We start from the raw sequence: 13559 nt of genomic DNA, 5'->3' as shown, positions 1-13559 counted from the left end.
AAAATAGCTTCACCTCGCTAGCTGTCTTACTTTTTATTTTCCTTTGTTCAAACAGCTAGTCGCTTCCTTATAGAAACAGTATCAGATCTAGACAATTAGAATACCTAAATTTTCAGAATTTCCCCTTTCCTGCTCTAAATTTCATTATCTCCATAGTGCTTCAACTATCTTTAACTATTTTAAATGTCCATGCCGTTTGTTATGATACTAAAACTTATGACTTTTAATTGAAAGGTTATTTCAGAACAAGTGTAATATGTTTCAAACGGAAATATGGCGGGATATTACGACTATATCTTCGTTGTTTCTATTAATTAAAACATCTTAATTTCATTTAATGCTGTTTTTTGCTATAATAATTTAAACTGTGAAAAAAAAGGAAAGTTTGACTACTACGTCCAAAGAGAAGACATACAAAAAACAGCGTTTACATTACAAACAGCGGGCTTTTGGGTGCTCAGTAACGCTAGCTATATATTTATTCATCTCTAGTACAAATAATAAATTTTTGCTATTAACTTCTGAATCTTAATTGACTACGAATGTACTCCCAAAATGTCATTCGATAATGCCTGCCTTGATGCTGTAAACAGTAATTTTTCATTGACAAGACTGCAATATAAAGGTTACATAAAAGTAATAGATGTTATCCGTGTTAATAGTCGTATTATAGTGATAAAGTTTTTGATAGGTAATAGGATTGTCACTTTTCTGTCAGTTTATGCTCCACAGTGTGGACTCAGTGAGGAAGATAAAGATAAGTTTTATGATGAGTTAATAGCAGTCACATCAAAGTTTGGAGACACCGAACTTGTCATGGTGGGCAGTGACTTTAATGGTCTTGTTGGGAAGTCATCTGAAGGTTATAGAGGTGTGCATGGAGGCTATGGATTTGGGAGGAGAAATAAGGAAGGGGAGAGATTGCTTGAGTTTGGAATGGCAACGGACATGGTGGTTTGCAACACATCATTCAGTAAGAGACAGAGTAGGCTAATAACATATGAATCAGGTGGTTGTAAGACACAGATAGATTACTTCCTGGTTAGAAAGTCAGACAAGAAAGTGGTGAAGGACGTAAAAGTTATATCAGGGAAAAGAGTGTGTTTCCCAGCATAGGTTGCTGGTTTGTGATATTATCTTGAAGAGTGTTAAAGAAGCCAAGGGATAGTACAGGCCCCGTCAAAAAGTCTAGAAGCTGAAGGAAGAGATTATAGCAACACAATTTAGTGCAAAAGTTCAGCAGTTAGCCCACAATGGTCAATGTGATAGTGACAATGTTGAAAGTACTTGGACTACTTTGAAGAATTGTCTTCTAGAAGCTTCTGATGATACCTGTGGGTGGACGAAAGGACCAGCTAGACATAGACAGACCTGGTGGTGGAATAATGAGGTTGACCAGTGTATAAAGGAAAAGAGGAAACTTTGGAAAGAGTGGAAGTCAGGTGGTAGTAAAAATATTTACTTAGAAGCTAAGCGTCGCGCTCGTACAGCAGTGTATAAGGCAAAATCAAAAGCAAAGAGAAACAGATTTGCAGATGTGCTAAGAAGGGAAGACCAGCGCAATTAGGTTTTCAAGATAGCAAAGCAAATGAAGAAGACTAATCAAGATGTTGTAGGTGAGAAGTGTATACGTAATGATGAAGGTGTTTTGGCTAGCACAGAGGAGGAGAAAAGGGTAGCCTGGAAGAATCATTATCAGAGGTTGCTTAACACTGAGTTTGATTGGGACGAGAATAATTTGTCTGATGATGCTGTTGTAGAAGGGCCAGCTATGCAGATCAACACAGGAAGAAAATTGAAGATTGGCAAGGCTGCAGGAGTATCAGGTATTGTTGCAGAGATGGTAAAAGCATCTGGATATATTGGAGTTGAGCTTATTACAAGTCTTGCTAACCAGATTATAAACGATGGTGCTATTCCGAGTGAGTGGCAGTCGAGTGTAATAGTGAATTGTTTCAAGGGCAAGGGCGATGCATTAGAAAGGGGTAACTATAGAGGTTTGAAGTTAGTTGATCAAGTAAGGAAAGTTATTGAAAAAGTGATTGATAAGTTACTTGAGAAAGAATTGATATAGATAAGATGCAACTTGGCTTGGCTCCAGGGCGTGGCACTACAGATGCAATATTTTTACTCAGACAGCTTCAGAAAAAGTATTTAGGAAAGAGAAAGAATCTCTATTTTGCCTTTGTAGATTTAGAGAAAGCTTTTGATAGAGTGCCACGTAAAGTTATTTGGTGGGCTATCAGAAAATTAGGTGTGGATGAGTGGCTAGTTACCATGGTACAGTCTATGTATATACAGCAATGCTAGAAGTCGTGTCAGGATTAACGATTCACTTAGTGATGAATTTAGTGTAAATGTTGGTGTACATCAGGGTTCTGTACTTAGTCCTTTGTTGTTTATTTTAGTATTAGAAGCGCTGTTAATGGAGTTCAGAACAGGTTGTCCATGGGAGTTATTGTATGCAGATGATTTCGTTCTCATAGCAGAGTCGATGGAAGAATTAGTTGAAAAGTTTGAGAAGTGGAAGAAAGGACTAGAAGAGAAAGGGCTAAAGGTAAACACAGCAAAGTCTAAAGTCATGATTAGTAGCATTGCAGCTAAGTTTGACCTTGTAGTTGGAAAGTGGCCTTGTGGAATTTGCAGGAAAGGGGTTGGTAGTAACTCAATTTTTTGTCAGACTTGCAAGCATTGGGTACATAAGAAGTGTAGTAGTATTAGTGGAAGGTTAAGAGCGGACATTCAGTTTGTATGCAAGCGTTGCAAAGGTGAGATTATAGAGAATGAAGTATTTCCAGCTTTAATGATGTACAACAGTGGCTTGTTAGAGATAGTTGAGAACTTCTGCTACTTAGGTGATATGTTGGGCAGTGAAGGGGGTGTTGGAAGAAGTGTTACTTGCAGAATATGTTCTGCTTGGAAAAAGTTCAGAGAGTTACTTCCTTTGTTGACTAGCAGAGTCCTGTCAATTGAGGTAAAAAGTAGGTTGTATGAGGCCTGTGTAAGAAGTGTTATGTTGGTACGGTAGTGAGACATGGGCAGTGAAGCAGGAAGATTTTGACCGTTTAGAAAGGAATGATATGAGAATGGTTGGGTGGATGTGTAATGCCAGTCTGAGAGACAGAAAGAGTTCAGATGAGCTAAGAAGCAGGCTAAGTCTCTGTAGAATTAAAGATGTTATCCAGATAAGAAGATTGAATTGGCTGGGGCACTTGGAAAGAATGGAGGAGGATAATTGGGTAAGAAAGTGTAGAGACTTGATAGAGGCAGACCGAGAAAGACTTGGCAGGAGGTTATAAGGACAGACTTGATAGAGCGGAAGTTGAGTTTAGATCTAACACAGTCTACATCAGATTGAAAGAGGTTCATCAATATACCCCTTCCAACCCATGCTAGCATGGAAAACGAACGTTAAGCCGAGAATGATGATGATATGTATTGTTTCTGATAAAAATAAACGAAGAGATAAATAAATGCCGTTTTGTCGAGACAGAGGTTGATCAGGACATTTTTGTGACACTGGATTCTAGTCATTGTAATTTCATCATTTATTGGATTTAAAATTCCCTACGAAATTGAGCAGGGATCAATCAGATAAAATTGTTATAATGGCTTATTAACCGTTTGACTGATCTATAAAACAAAATACAGACCTAGGCCTTCATTGTTGAGGTGTCCTTGTTTAAAGTTCTTTTCATTGTATAAATAAAGTGATTGCTTAGTGGATGGATAGAGCTGTTGGTGTTATAAACAATGTCCTGCGCCTTGCAGAAATGGTTATATGTAGTTATGAAAATTCTAGAACATTGTTTAACATGGTTTCTATCAGTATGCTATATTTGGAAAAGACAGCTTGGACAACAATCAAACTCTTTGAATTAATGAGTTGGCTGATGCCTAAGAAGTAAGTGGCTTTATTGAAAACAATAGGAGAGTATTTGTTAGAAAAGTATACTAACTTTATACTAAGATATTTAAGGATTTTATTAGTTATTATTGGCTAAATTGGCTGTTTGTTACGATATTCTTGTCAGGAGCTGCATGACTTTTCAGTGTCTTTAAACTAGATGTTAGTTCCAGGCCAGTAAAGAGAGAAAGGAACTGTTTATTTGACTTTTTGATATCTGGGTGATTGGTGTCAGGGCACCTTTAACACTTTCTTTGGCATTGAAGATGGTGAAATGATGTGGTCTTCTTTGACGATTAGATAGTTGTTTTATGAAATTTGATCTTGGAAGCTGTAGAACGCATGGGCTAGCAGAAAGTTATAGCCATTGTTCTGTCTATCGCTCTGTTTTTTCTTAGATGTTTCTTGCTGAAACTGCTGCAGCATTGAATTACCAAGTGAGATGTTAGTGACAACGGAGATTTTTGTCAAGTATTTTGGGTATAACTTTGACAGAACTGTTTGATGTAAAACGTCAGTTATCAGCATTGGTTTGTCCTGTTTGTAGTGTAATGTCTTTTGATATCGCTTCTGACATTGTAAATGTTTGAAATGTTGTCCATATTTTTTATTTTTGGCCTCTTTTTCTACAGAACATTAGTGGCATTCGGCTAGATTGAGTAACCCTGATGCAAAAGTAAGTCCTTTTTGTGATATGTCAGATGATATACGAAATGGTGTGTTTGTGTTGAAGCATTTCAGTTACAGAACTAGTGCTTATCAAGCTTTTCAATCGGTATATGGCCTGAGTTGAAGACCTATCGAAATTCCAGGTGACATGTTTTCAAGAATTAACCAAAGTGTAGCCGTTTTGTGCAAGTAAGTTTGGGATGAAACTTTCCAAGTATGTGATCATTTCAAAAAAGCATTGAAGGTCTATTATCAGTTAGGTTAGGTATAGCAGCAATCATTGAAATCAGTTTCCATGCCTTTATGTGACCCACGCAAACATTTTGGTCATCTGACAGTTATCTTTGCGCATTTTTAGACCACTCTTATAAATTGCATCTGAGAATTTGATTGTTTGTTGAGGGACTTGTGCCGTTGAGGTTGGCTCTCACTATAGGCTAACGATGAGCTAACCATAGTGCGCATAATGTGTTAGCCGATTTCAATTTTGGAGCTGCGGGTACCTGATGACTTCGTTTCACGTTCACACTACGATGCATCGTTCACTCTTTTGTAGCCGAATATAATGCGAGAAAGAATGAAAAAGAAAGTTAGAAGGAAAGTCTTGTTATTGTTACTACTTCATAGTAGACGACGTAGCCTGGAAAGAAAGGAATTAACAAAATTACAAAAAAGGAAAAATCTTTCACACTGAACGGCAACTCTTCTTCTTCTTCCCCAAACATCAATTTCTTAATTTTTTTAGCCATTTTAATTTTAAAATGACCTTTTGCAACGAATCATACTACTATTTTCTAAATTATAAATCGCTTTGAGCACGATTTTTGTCGGCTTCCTTTGAAAATTGCTGAACGTGAGCTTAACGACGAGTTCAGCTGTGAGCTAAGCAGGTACTATCTTAACCGCAATGTAAACAAATTCCTTCGCAAGAGGTCTTTTGTGACGCTCATTTTCAGATAATAATTTTGCCGACTTAACTGCGACCCATAATTCTGTATATACAATGCAATTTTGTATATACCAGGCAGCTATTTTGAGGACTTTACACTCCTCAGCACTAATCAGGTAATGCTGTTAGCCCATATATAGAATGAGCTAAAAACCGCTTCCTAAAAAATTGTTTTCCGGGCATGTAGCTATGTAGCTATAATTAAATTGGGGAAACTTTTGCGAAACTTTTACAGTGATTATTTAAAAAAAGCTGAAGAACTGGAACTGCAATTAAAATCAGTATATATTTGTTTAAATTATATTTGTATGAAATAGTATGTTTTGCACAAACAAGTCTTTACCTTGTTTTCGTTCAGGAATAACATTTGTCAAGTCAATATCCACATATTTGTCCCTGTCAACTCTTGACGTTGGTAGCACAATACCAAGACACTTAGCCATCATTATTACCAAAATGTGTGTATAATGGTGTGGTGGTAGCGGCCAGTCTTTTACTTTTAATGGATCGTTTTTTTTTCTGATTAAACATCTAAAAAAAAATTTAAAAAATTAACATCTCTTATAATAATACAAAAACTGTGTCTGTTTGTAACAGGGAAAGTGGATGTCCTCATTTTTCTTTGATGTTGCCAAAAAAGTTATGTCTAATATGTTAAATTTTTCGCGTTAGAACGCGACGAAAATAACACAACTTTAATGTACAGTGCACCTAAAATTTTCTGTGCTTTTATTAGGGACTTTGCTGGCGTCAGCAAAATTTTTAAACTCGTAAATCTTATTAACCATTCATCAAAAGCACGTGATTACATACAATTTCTTGATTAGCGCTTTAAGGTCTACATAATAAAAGCAACGTAAAAACAAGGTTCTAATTTTTTTTGCAAATACCCAGCTGACTTCATCAAAATTCATATGACGCTTATTTTTCAATTTTATCTTGCTTCAGTGGATTTTTCCACGGGCTTTATGGCGCCGTAGGTTAGTGGTTATAGCTCTCGTACTCTGTGCAGGAGACCAGGGTTCGATTCCTCTTGACGGCGATTCAACATGGGCGAGTGAATGTTGCAATAGCCCAGGGTTAACCCAAGCCATTTAGGGGGAATTGGGAAGATGGCACACTGTGTGGGCCATTGGATGTTGCCGGGAGTTGTCCAGTAGAGTGCGGCCCCTAATTGGGTCTGCGTAGCTCAAAATGAGCATTAAATACTCTAGAACTCTCCATCCAAGCCATGGACCCTCCTGGAAATAATACAGGGTATATCCCTCGATATTTGTGAGGCTAGCCATGTAAAATGTGCACATCTATTTATCTATCTGCTTTATCGACTAGTCCATATAATAATACGCCAGTTCTGTGTCTCTGTAACAGGCAAAGTAGATATGCTTATTTTTCTTTGATGTCGCCGAAAAAAAATTTAATGTTGCCAAAAAAAATTTGTCTTTTTTTAGCGGGTTTGCTTTGTTTACGTTACGTGATGAAAACAACTCAATTTGATTTGCTGAAATAAATTCAACGACTAACTTTCCAAAAATGGTGTCCCTTGACATCGACAAAAGCACAAAAGAAAGGTTCCTTTGTCTTTGTAAAGAAGTAAAAGTAGAAAAATAAAGCCACAAGAAGTTACTTCGGAAGTGAAGAGTGGAGCTAGGAAGTAATAAAGTAAAGTTAGAAGTAGAAAATGCATGCTACAGTTTCAAGAGGATTTGAATTCTGAAAAAGTAAGAACTTTGATATACTTGTCGCTGAAGCTACGTGTTACATTTTTTTTATGTGGTACACTTAAAACAAAATCGGATTCTTAAAAAAAGCCATTAAAGCTTCAAATTCTTAAAGTTTTTACCACGTTTTGTTAAAAGTAAAAAAGCTAGCCATACTTGTTTACAATTTTTACAATATATATATATATATATATATATATATATATATGGTTTCACGTTTTTGTTTTTCTTGAGAATTTTAAATTTTGATGTGTTTCATAACCTTTTTGTGGAAGATTAATGGGTAATGGCAATATACGACATACTGAATGAACTTATTTTTGTTGATTTAGATGTGTTTCTCACAAAACCGATCTGTTTTATATTTTGTGTAAACTTTTGTTTATGAACCGTATACAATGTTTGTTGATTCACATTTATTCTATGCTTATTGATTTTTTTACATTTAGGCTTAAAATTGTTGGTAAAGGGCGGTAAGGAACTAAAAAGGTAATTTTTGAGTTCTTAACTGGTTGATTTTTACATTTTGTGTAAATTTTTGTGGGAGAGGATGGTATCCAACCGAAATGACTGATTTTTCTAGATTTAAATTTTGTGGCTTTTTCATATTTTTGTATAGGATTTTAAGGGAATGACAATATTTAAAATGTGTAAAATAACTTATATTTGTTGATTTGTGCTAACACTTGCAGGCCTCCTTTTGGACATTTCAGAGTAAAATAATGAGGGTTTTCAACATAATCACTTATAAGATGTACATATTTGAGATGCGTTATTTCTGAGAATGTTATTATACGAGTTGTGACTGTCAGTGATGTAACTGTCGGTGTTCTTACTCTCGGTTTTGTGAGTATTGGTGTTGTGAGTGTCGTTGTTGTAACTTTTTTCACCTTGCAAGCTGTTCTTTTTTATTTTGTGCAAGATTTGTGTGGAGGATTTAATGCAATTTCACATTTGATGTAAGATTTTAAGAACATTTTTTTGTATATGCAATACTGACGTCAGCAAAACACCTAAAACAACCTATCTTTCCTCGGCCTTTTTCCTAAGTGGATTTTTCCACGGGCCTTATCGACTAGTCTTATATAATAATACAGAGATTGTGTCTGTGTGTCTGTAACAGGCAAAGTGGATGTGTTCATTTTCCTTTAATGTTGCCGAAAAATGCATGTCTAATGTCTTATCAAACGTACATGATCCTGTACATTTTCTTGATCAGAGTTTCAAGACCTATGCGATGAAAGCAACAGGCATAGAAATTCTTTAAAAAAAATTTAGGTTTTGACCGGCCATTGTTGACGTCAGCAAAATTTTTAAACCCCTATATCAAATTAACCACTCATCAAAAGCACATGATCATATACATTTTCTTGATTGGCGCTTTAAGCTCTACGCAATAAAGGCAACGTGAAAACAAGCTTCTGATTTTTTTTTTTGGATGGGTTGCTGACGTCATCAAAATTCAAGTAACGCTTCTTTTTCATTTTTATCCTGCCTCAGTGGATTTTTGCGGGGCAAAGCAAAGCGAACGCCAGCGAACATATAAGGGAAAAAAGAAAGGACGGTGGAGAGTTATATAATTTCTATACGATTTCGACCCTATATATCCGAATTATCATGGTTACTATGGAAATTTTAAATTTCGTCCAAAAAATCACAGCAATTCAACAATTAGTTATGTTTATTCTCCAGTACATTTTTAGTAAGCAAGACAACGTGGTTTTTAAGCAACGCAATGGAGTGCTTTTGTTGCTTTTTTAAAGATGGCTTAGCGGGAAATTGTAGAGAGAGAGAGGTGTGCATATTTGTATGGCTAGCCTCAAAAATATTGAGGGATATACCGTGTCTATTATTTCCAGAAGGGGTCATGGCATAGATGGAGAGAGAGAGTATTTATTGCTCGTTTTGAACTACACAAACCAAATTAGGGCCCGCACTTTACTAATTTCCCTCACATGGCTTGGGTTAACCCGGGGCTATAGTAAAATTTACTTGCCATGTTGAATCGCCGTCAAGAAGAATGGAACCCCGGTCTACGGGGCCACTAAAGAAAATGATAGGATGAAAGGGTATGTTTAGCTAGTTTATATCACTATTTTTTACATGTAATGAACCCCTGTTTAGCCTCATTTGCCCCATAAATCTATCTAGCATAACGCCACAAACTTATCTAACATAAAACTATTTTTTATCTAGCATAAAAATACCCAAATTAGCTGGATTAATAATAGAGCTTAGATAGCATATAGCTAGCTAGCTAGCTATTTTAAGCATTTTACCTGGCATAAATGAAGCAAACATATAAACATAAAGCTAGCATAAAATTAGCTGTAGTAATAATAGAACTTATAACTGGTTAGCTTTTGTTAAAATTTTTAGCTAGCTGGCATAAAATAGAGCAAACATTTTACATATACAGCTCTAGCATAAATCTAATTTACTACTTAGCTGGGATAGAACTACCAATGTAACTAATAAAATTAACTATTTTATCTAGCATAAAATCATGTATTAAGTAAAAACTAAAATAAATTTACCCGTCATAGGAATAACCCCATATTTCCAAATATGTTTCATCACTTTCATCTCTTTCTCTAAACGTCAAACAGGTGTTATCTTGCAACATCTCTAGCCACCTTTTTATAAAACTAGGGTTATAACCATGCATACCTACAAAATGAAACATATTATGATTTAGCAAAAAGTCCGATCCATTTTAAATCATTGCACCATGTAAAATGCCAGGGTGTTTAAAAATAAATAATCGACAGCTAAGTATTGGAAGGGGCTACGAAACAGCTGTTGGTTGTTGGTGTTCGACTTTAGTGATTTACACGAAAGTCGAGTTAATGGCTGTGAAAACGTTTATGATCACTGATGACAAAAACAACACCTTAAATCATATTAAATGTAATATTAGGTATCTAAATATGACTGGAAATGACCAAAAAATTATCTACATACTATAATGCCCGTATACGTCTGTCTGTCTGTCTGTCACGCAAAATGGTAGCTTGGCTGCGCAATAGCGAGAAGCACGCAATGCGGTATAAAAAGGACGGGCAAACCCGTGGATTTTTCCCCGGGCTATAATAATAGCCGTCGTCTGTCTGTCTGTTCAAAAGGGTTACCGATATTCCTTTGATCTTTCCGCGAATTTTTAGAAACCAGGGGGTTGTTTAATCGCAAATCGAATTATTGATTAAAATAAATCCTAAAAATTAATTTATTTCTTTAATTAATTGAATTACTTTAATTTATTACCATAAGTAGAAAAAATAAATTTAGTGATAAAAATGAATGCATTATTTTAATACGCCGTATTTAATAATAATTACCCCCGTGACCTTAATCGCCGTTTTCGCTCAGGAGCTACAGAAAACAAATGGGACAGTTTACTGATAGTTTTACTGACTTTGTTTTGACCGCTCGCACATAATACACCAATCAAAACGCTTGATTGTTTGAAAAACCAATCCAAGACTTTCGCGGCCTGGGCATGCCGACGAAGAAACATGAGGACCGAAACATGATAGATAGATAGATAGATAGATAGATAGATAGATAGGATAGATAGGATAGATAGGATAGATAGGATAGATAGGATAGATAGGATAGATAGGATAGATAGGATAGATAGGATAGATAGGATAGATAGGATAGATAGGATAGATAGGATAGATAGGATAGATAGGATAGATAGGATAGATAGGATAGATAGGATAGATAGGATAGATAGGATAGATAGGATAGATAGGATAGATAGGATAGATAGGATAGATAGGATAGATAGGATAGATAGGATAGATAGGATAGATAGGATAGATAGGATAGATAGGATAGATAGGATAGATAGGATAGATAGGATAGATAGGATAGATAGGATAGATAGGATAGATAGGATAGATAGGATAGATAGGATAGATAGGATAGATAGGATAGATAGGATAGATAGGATAGATAGGATAGATAGGATAGATAGGATAGATAGGATAGATAGGATAGATAGGATAGATAGGATAGATAGGATAGATAGGATAGATAGGATAGATAGGATAGATAGGATAGATAGGATAGATAGGATAGATAGGATAGATAGGATAGATAGGATAGATAGGATAGATAGGATAGATAGGATAGATAGGATAGATAGGATAGATAGGATAGATAGGATAGATAGGATAGATAGGATAGATAGGATAGATAGGATAGATAGGATAGATAGGATAGATAGGATAGATAGGATAGATAGGATAGATAGGATAGATAGGATAGATAGGATAGATAGGATAGATAGGATAGATAGGATAGATAGGATAGATAGGATAGATAGGATAGATAGGATAGATAGGATAGATAGGATAGATAGGATAGATAGGATAGATAGGATAGATAGGATAGATAGGATAGATAGGATAGATAGGATAGATAGGATAGATAGGATAGATAGGATAGATAGGATAGATAGGATAGATAGGATAGATAGGATAGATAGGATAGATAGGATAGATAGGATAGATAGGATAGATAGGATAGATAGGATAGATAGGATAGATAGGATAGATAGGATAGATAGGATAGATAGGATAGATAGGATAGATAGGATAGATAGGATAGATAGGATAGATAGGATAGATAGGATAGATAGGATAGATAGGATAGATAGGATAGATAGGATAGATAGGATAGATAGGATAGATAGGATAGATAGGATAGATAGGATAGATAGGATAGATAGGATAGATAGGATAGATAGGATAGATAGGATAGATAGGATAGATAGGATAGATAGGATAGATAGGATAGATAGGATAGATAGGATAGATAGGATAGATAGGATAGATAGGATAGATAGGATAGATAGGATAGATAGGATAGATAGGATAGATAGGATAGATAGGATAGATAGATAGATAGATAGATAGATAGATAGATAGATAGATACAGATTACATGGCTAGCCTCACAAATATCGAGGGATATACCCTGTCTATTATTTCCAGGAGGGGCCATGGCTTAGATGGAGAGTCCTAGAGTATTTAATGCTCACTTTGAGCGACGCAGACCCAATTAGGTCCCGCGCTCTACTAGACAACTCCCGGCAACATCCAACGACCCACACAGTGTGCCATCTTCCCAATTTCCCTCACATGGCTTGGGTTAACCCGGGGCTATGGTAACATTCACTCGCCCATGTTGAATCGCCGTCAAGAGGAATCGAACCTCGGTCTCCCGCACAGAGTACGAGAGCTATAACCACTAATCTACGGCGCCTCTTACACTGATGGCCATTTTAGTTTTTAGAAGAAGGTCAGTTCAGTGCTGTTTGTAAGTCTGTTTCACCTTTTTTCTTCTATAAGCTTTTTCTTTTCGTAATATTGGTTTTTTGTATGTTCTAAAATGTTAAGATAAACATATTGTCATGTTTTTAGTCACGTACAGATCTTAAACGCACCAGTTTTAGGATTTTTGGCTAGGAACGAAGATTTTGGAGCTTTTTATCCTATCCACCATTAATTTTTGTGTTGAGACTGTAGCCATTTAGCTAGCTCCTATCTTTGGCTAGAAGTGAGAGTATAACGATAAATTATTTAACTTTCACAAACACTTATTCCGCAAAATAAAATAATATTGACTGATTGTTTTTGCTATGATGGGGTACCGACTGTTGTTTGTAAACAGCGTTTTATTTCAGCTATCGTTGCGGGAATTTTTTTTAAAAAATATGATACAGTCGCAAGACTATTATGGTGTATACGCTTCACTTAATTCACGACACATACTGTATACCTGTACTAAAGCGCTCCACCTGATCGTGTGGCACAGTTTACGGCTCTTATTAAGCACTCCACAGAGTGTTCAACGTCAGGACACACCTTGACTTTGTCTTACCCCGACGTTTCGACACCGAATATCAAATGCGACATATTTTTATCAACTTTGGTGCAACGGGTAAATTTAAGGGACTGGCCAAACCGTTGATTTTTCCACGGGCTAACGACTAGTCTCTATAATAATAGCCGTCGTCTGTCTGTCTGTCTCTGCACGGATCCCCCGCTGAGTTTAAAAATAATGTTACGGAAACACGAATATCAAATGCGATATATTTTTATCCACTTTGTTGTGATGGGTAAATTTAAAGGACGAGCGTCACGACAGGTTAACTACTAGTCCATATTATAATACCTGTATACGTCTGCCTGTCTTTCACGCAAAATGGTAGCTTAGCTGCGCAAGTAGCAAGAAGCACCCACGGGTTAACGATTAGTAATATATATTCAATATAAGCACTTACCTCAGTTTTAACTCAAGTT

The sequence above is a fragment of the Hydractinia symbiolongicarpus genome, chromosome 6 (assembly GCF_029227915.1).
Source record: "Hydractinia symbiolongicarpus strain clone_291-10 chromosome 6, HSymV2.1, whole genome shotgun sequence".
In the NCBI taxonomy this organism is placed as follows: domain Eukaryota; kingdom Metazoa; phylum Cnidaria; class Hydrozoa; order Anthoathecata; family Hydractiniidae; genus Hydractinia; species Hydractinia symbiolongicarpus.
The sequence above is the reverse complement of the archived record's forward strand: the minus strand, read 5'-3'. Positions refer to the sequence as shown.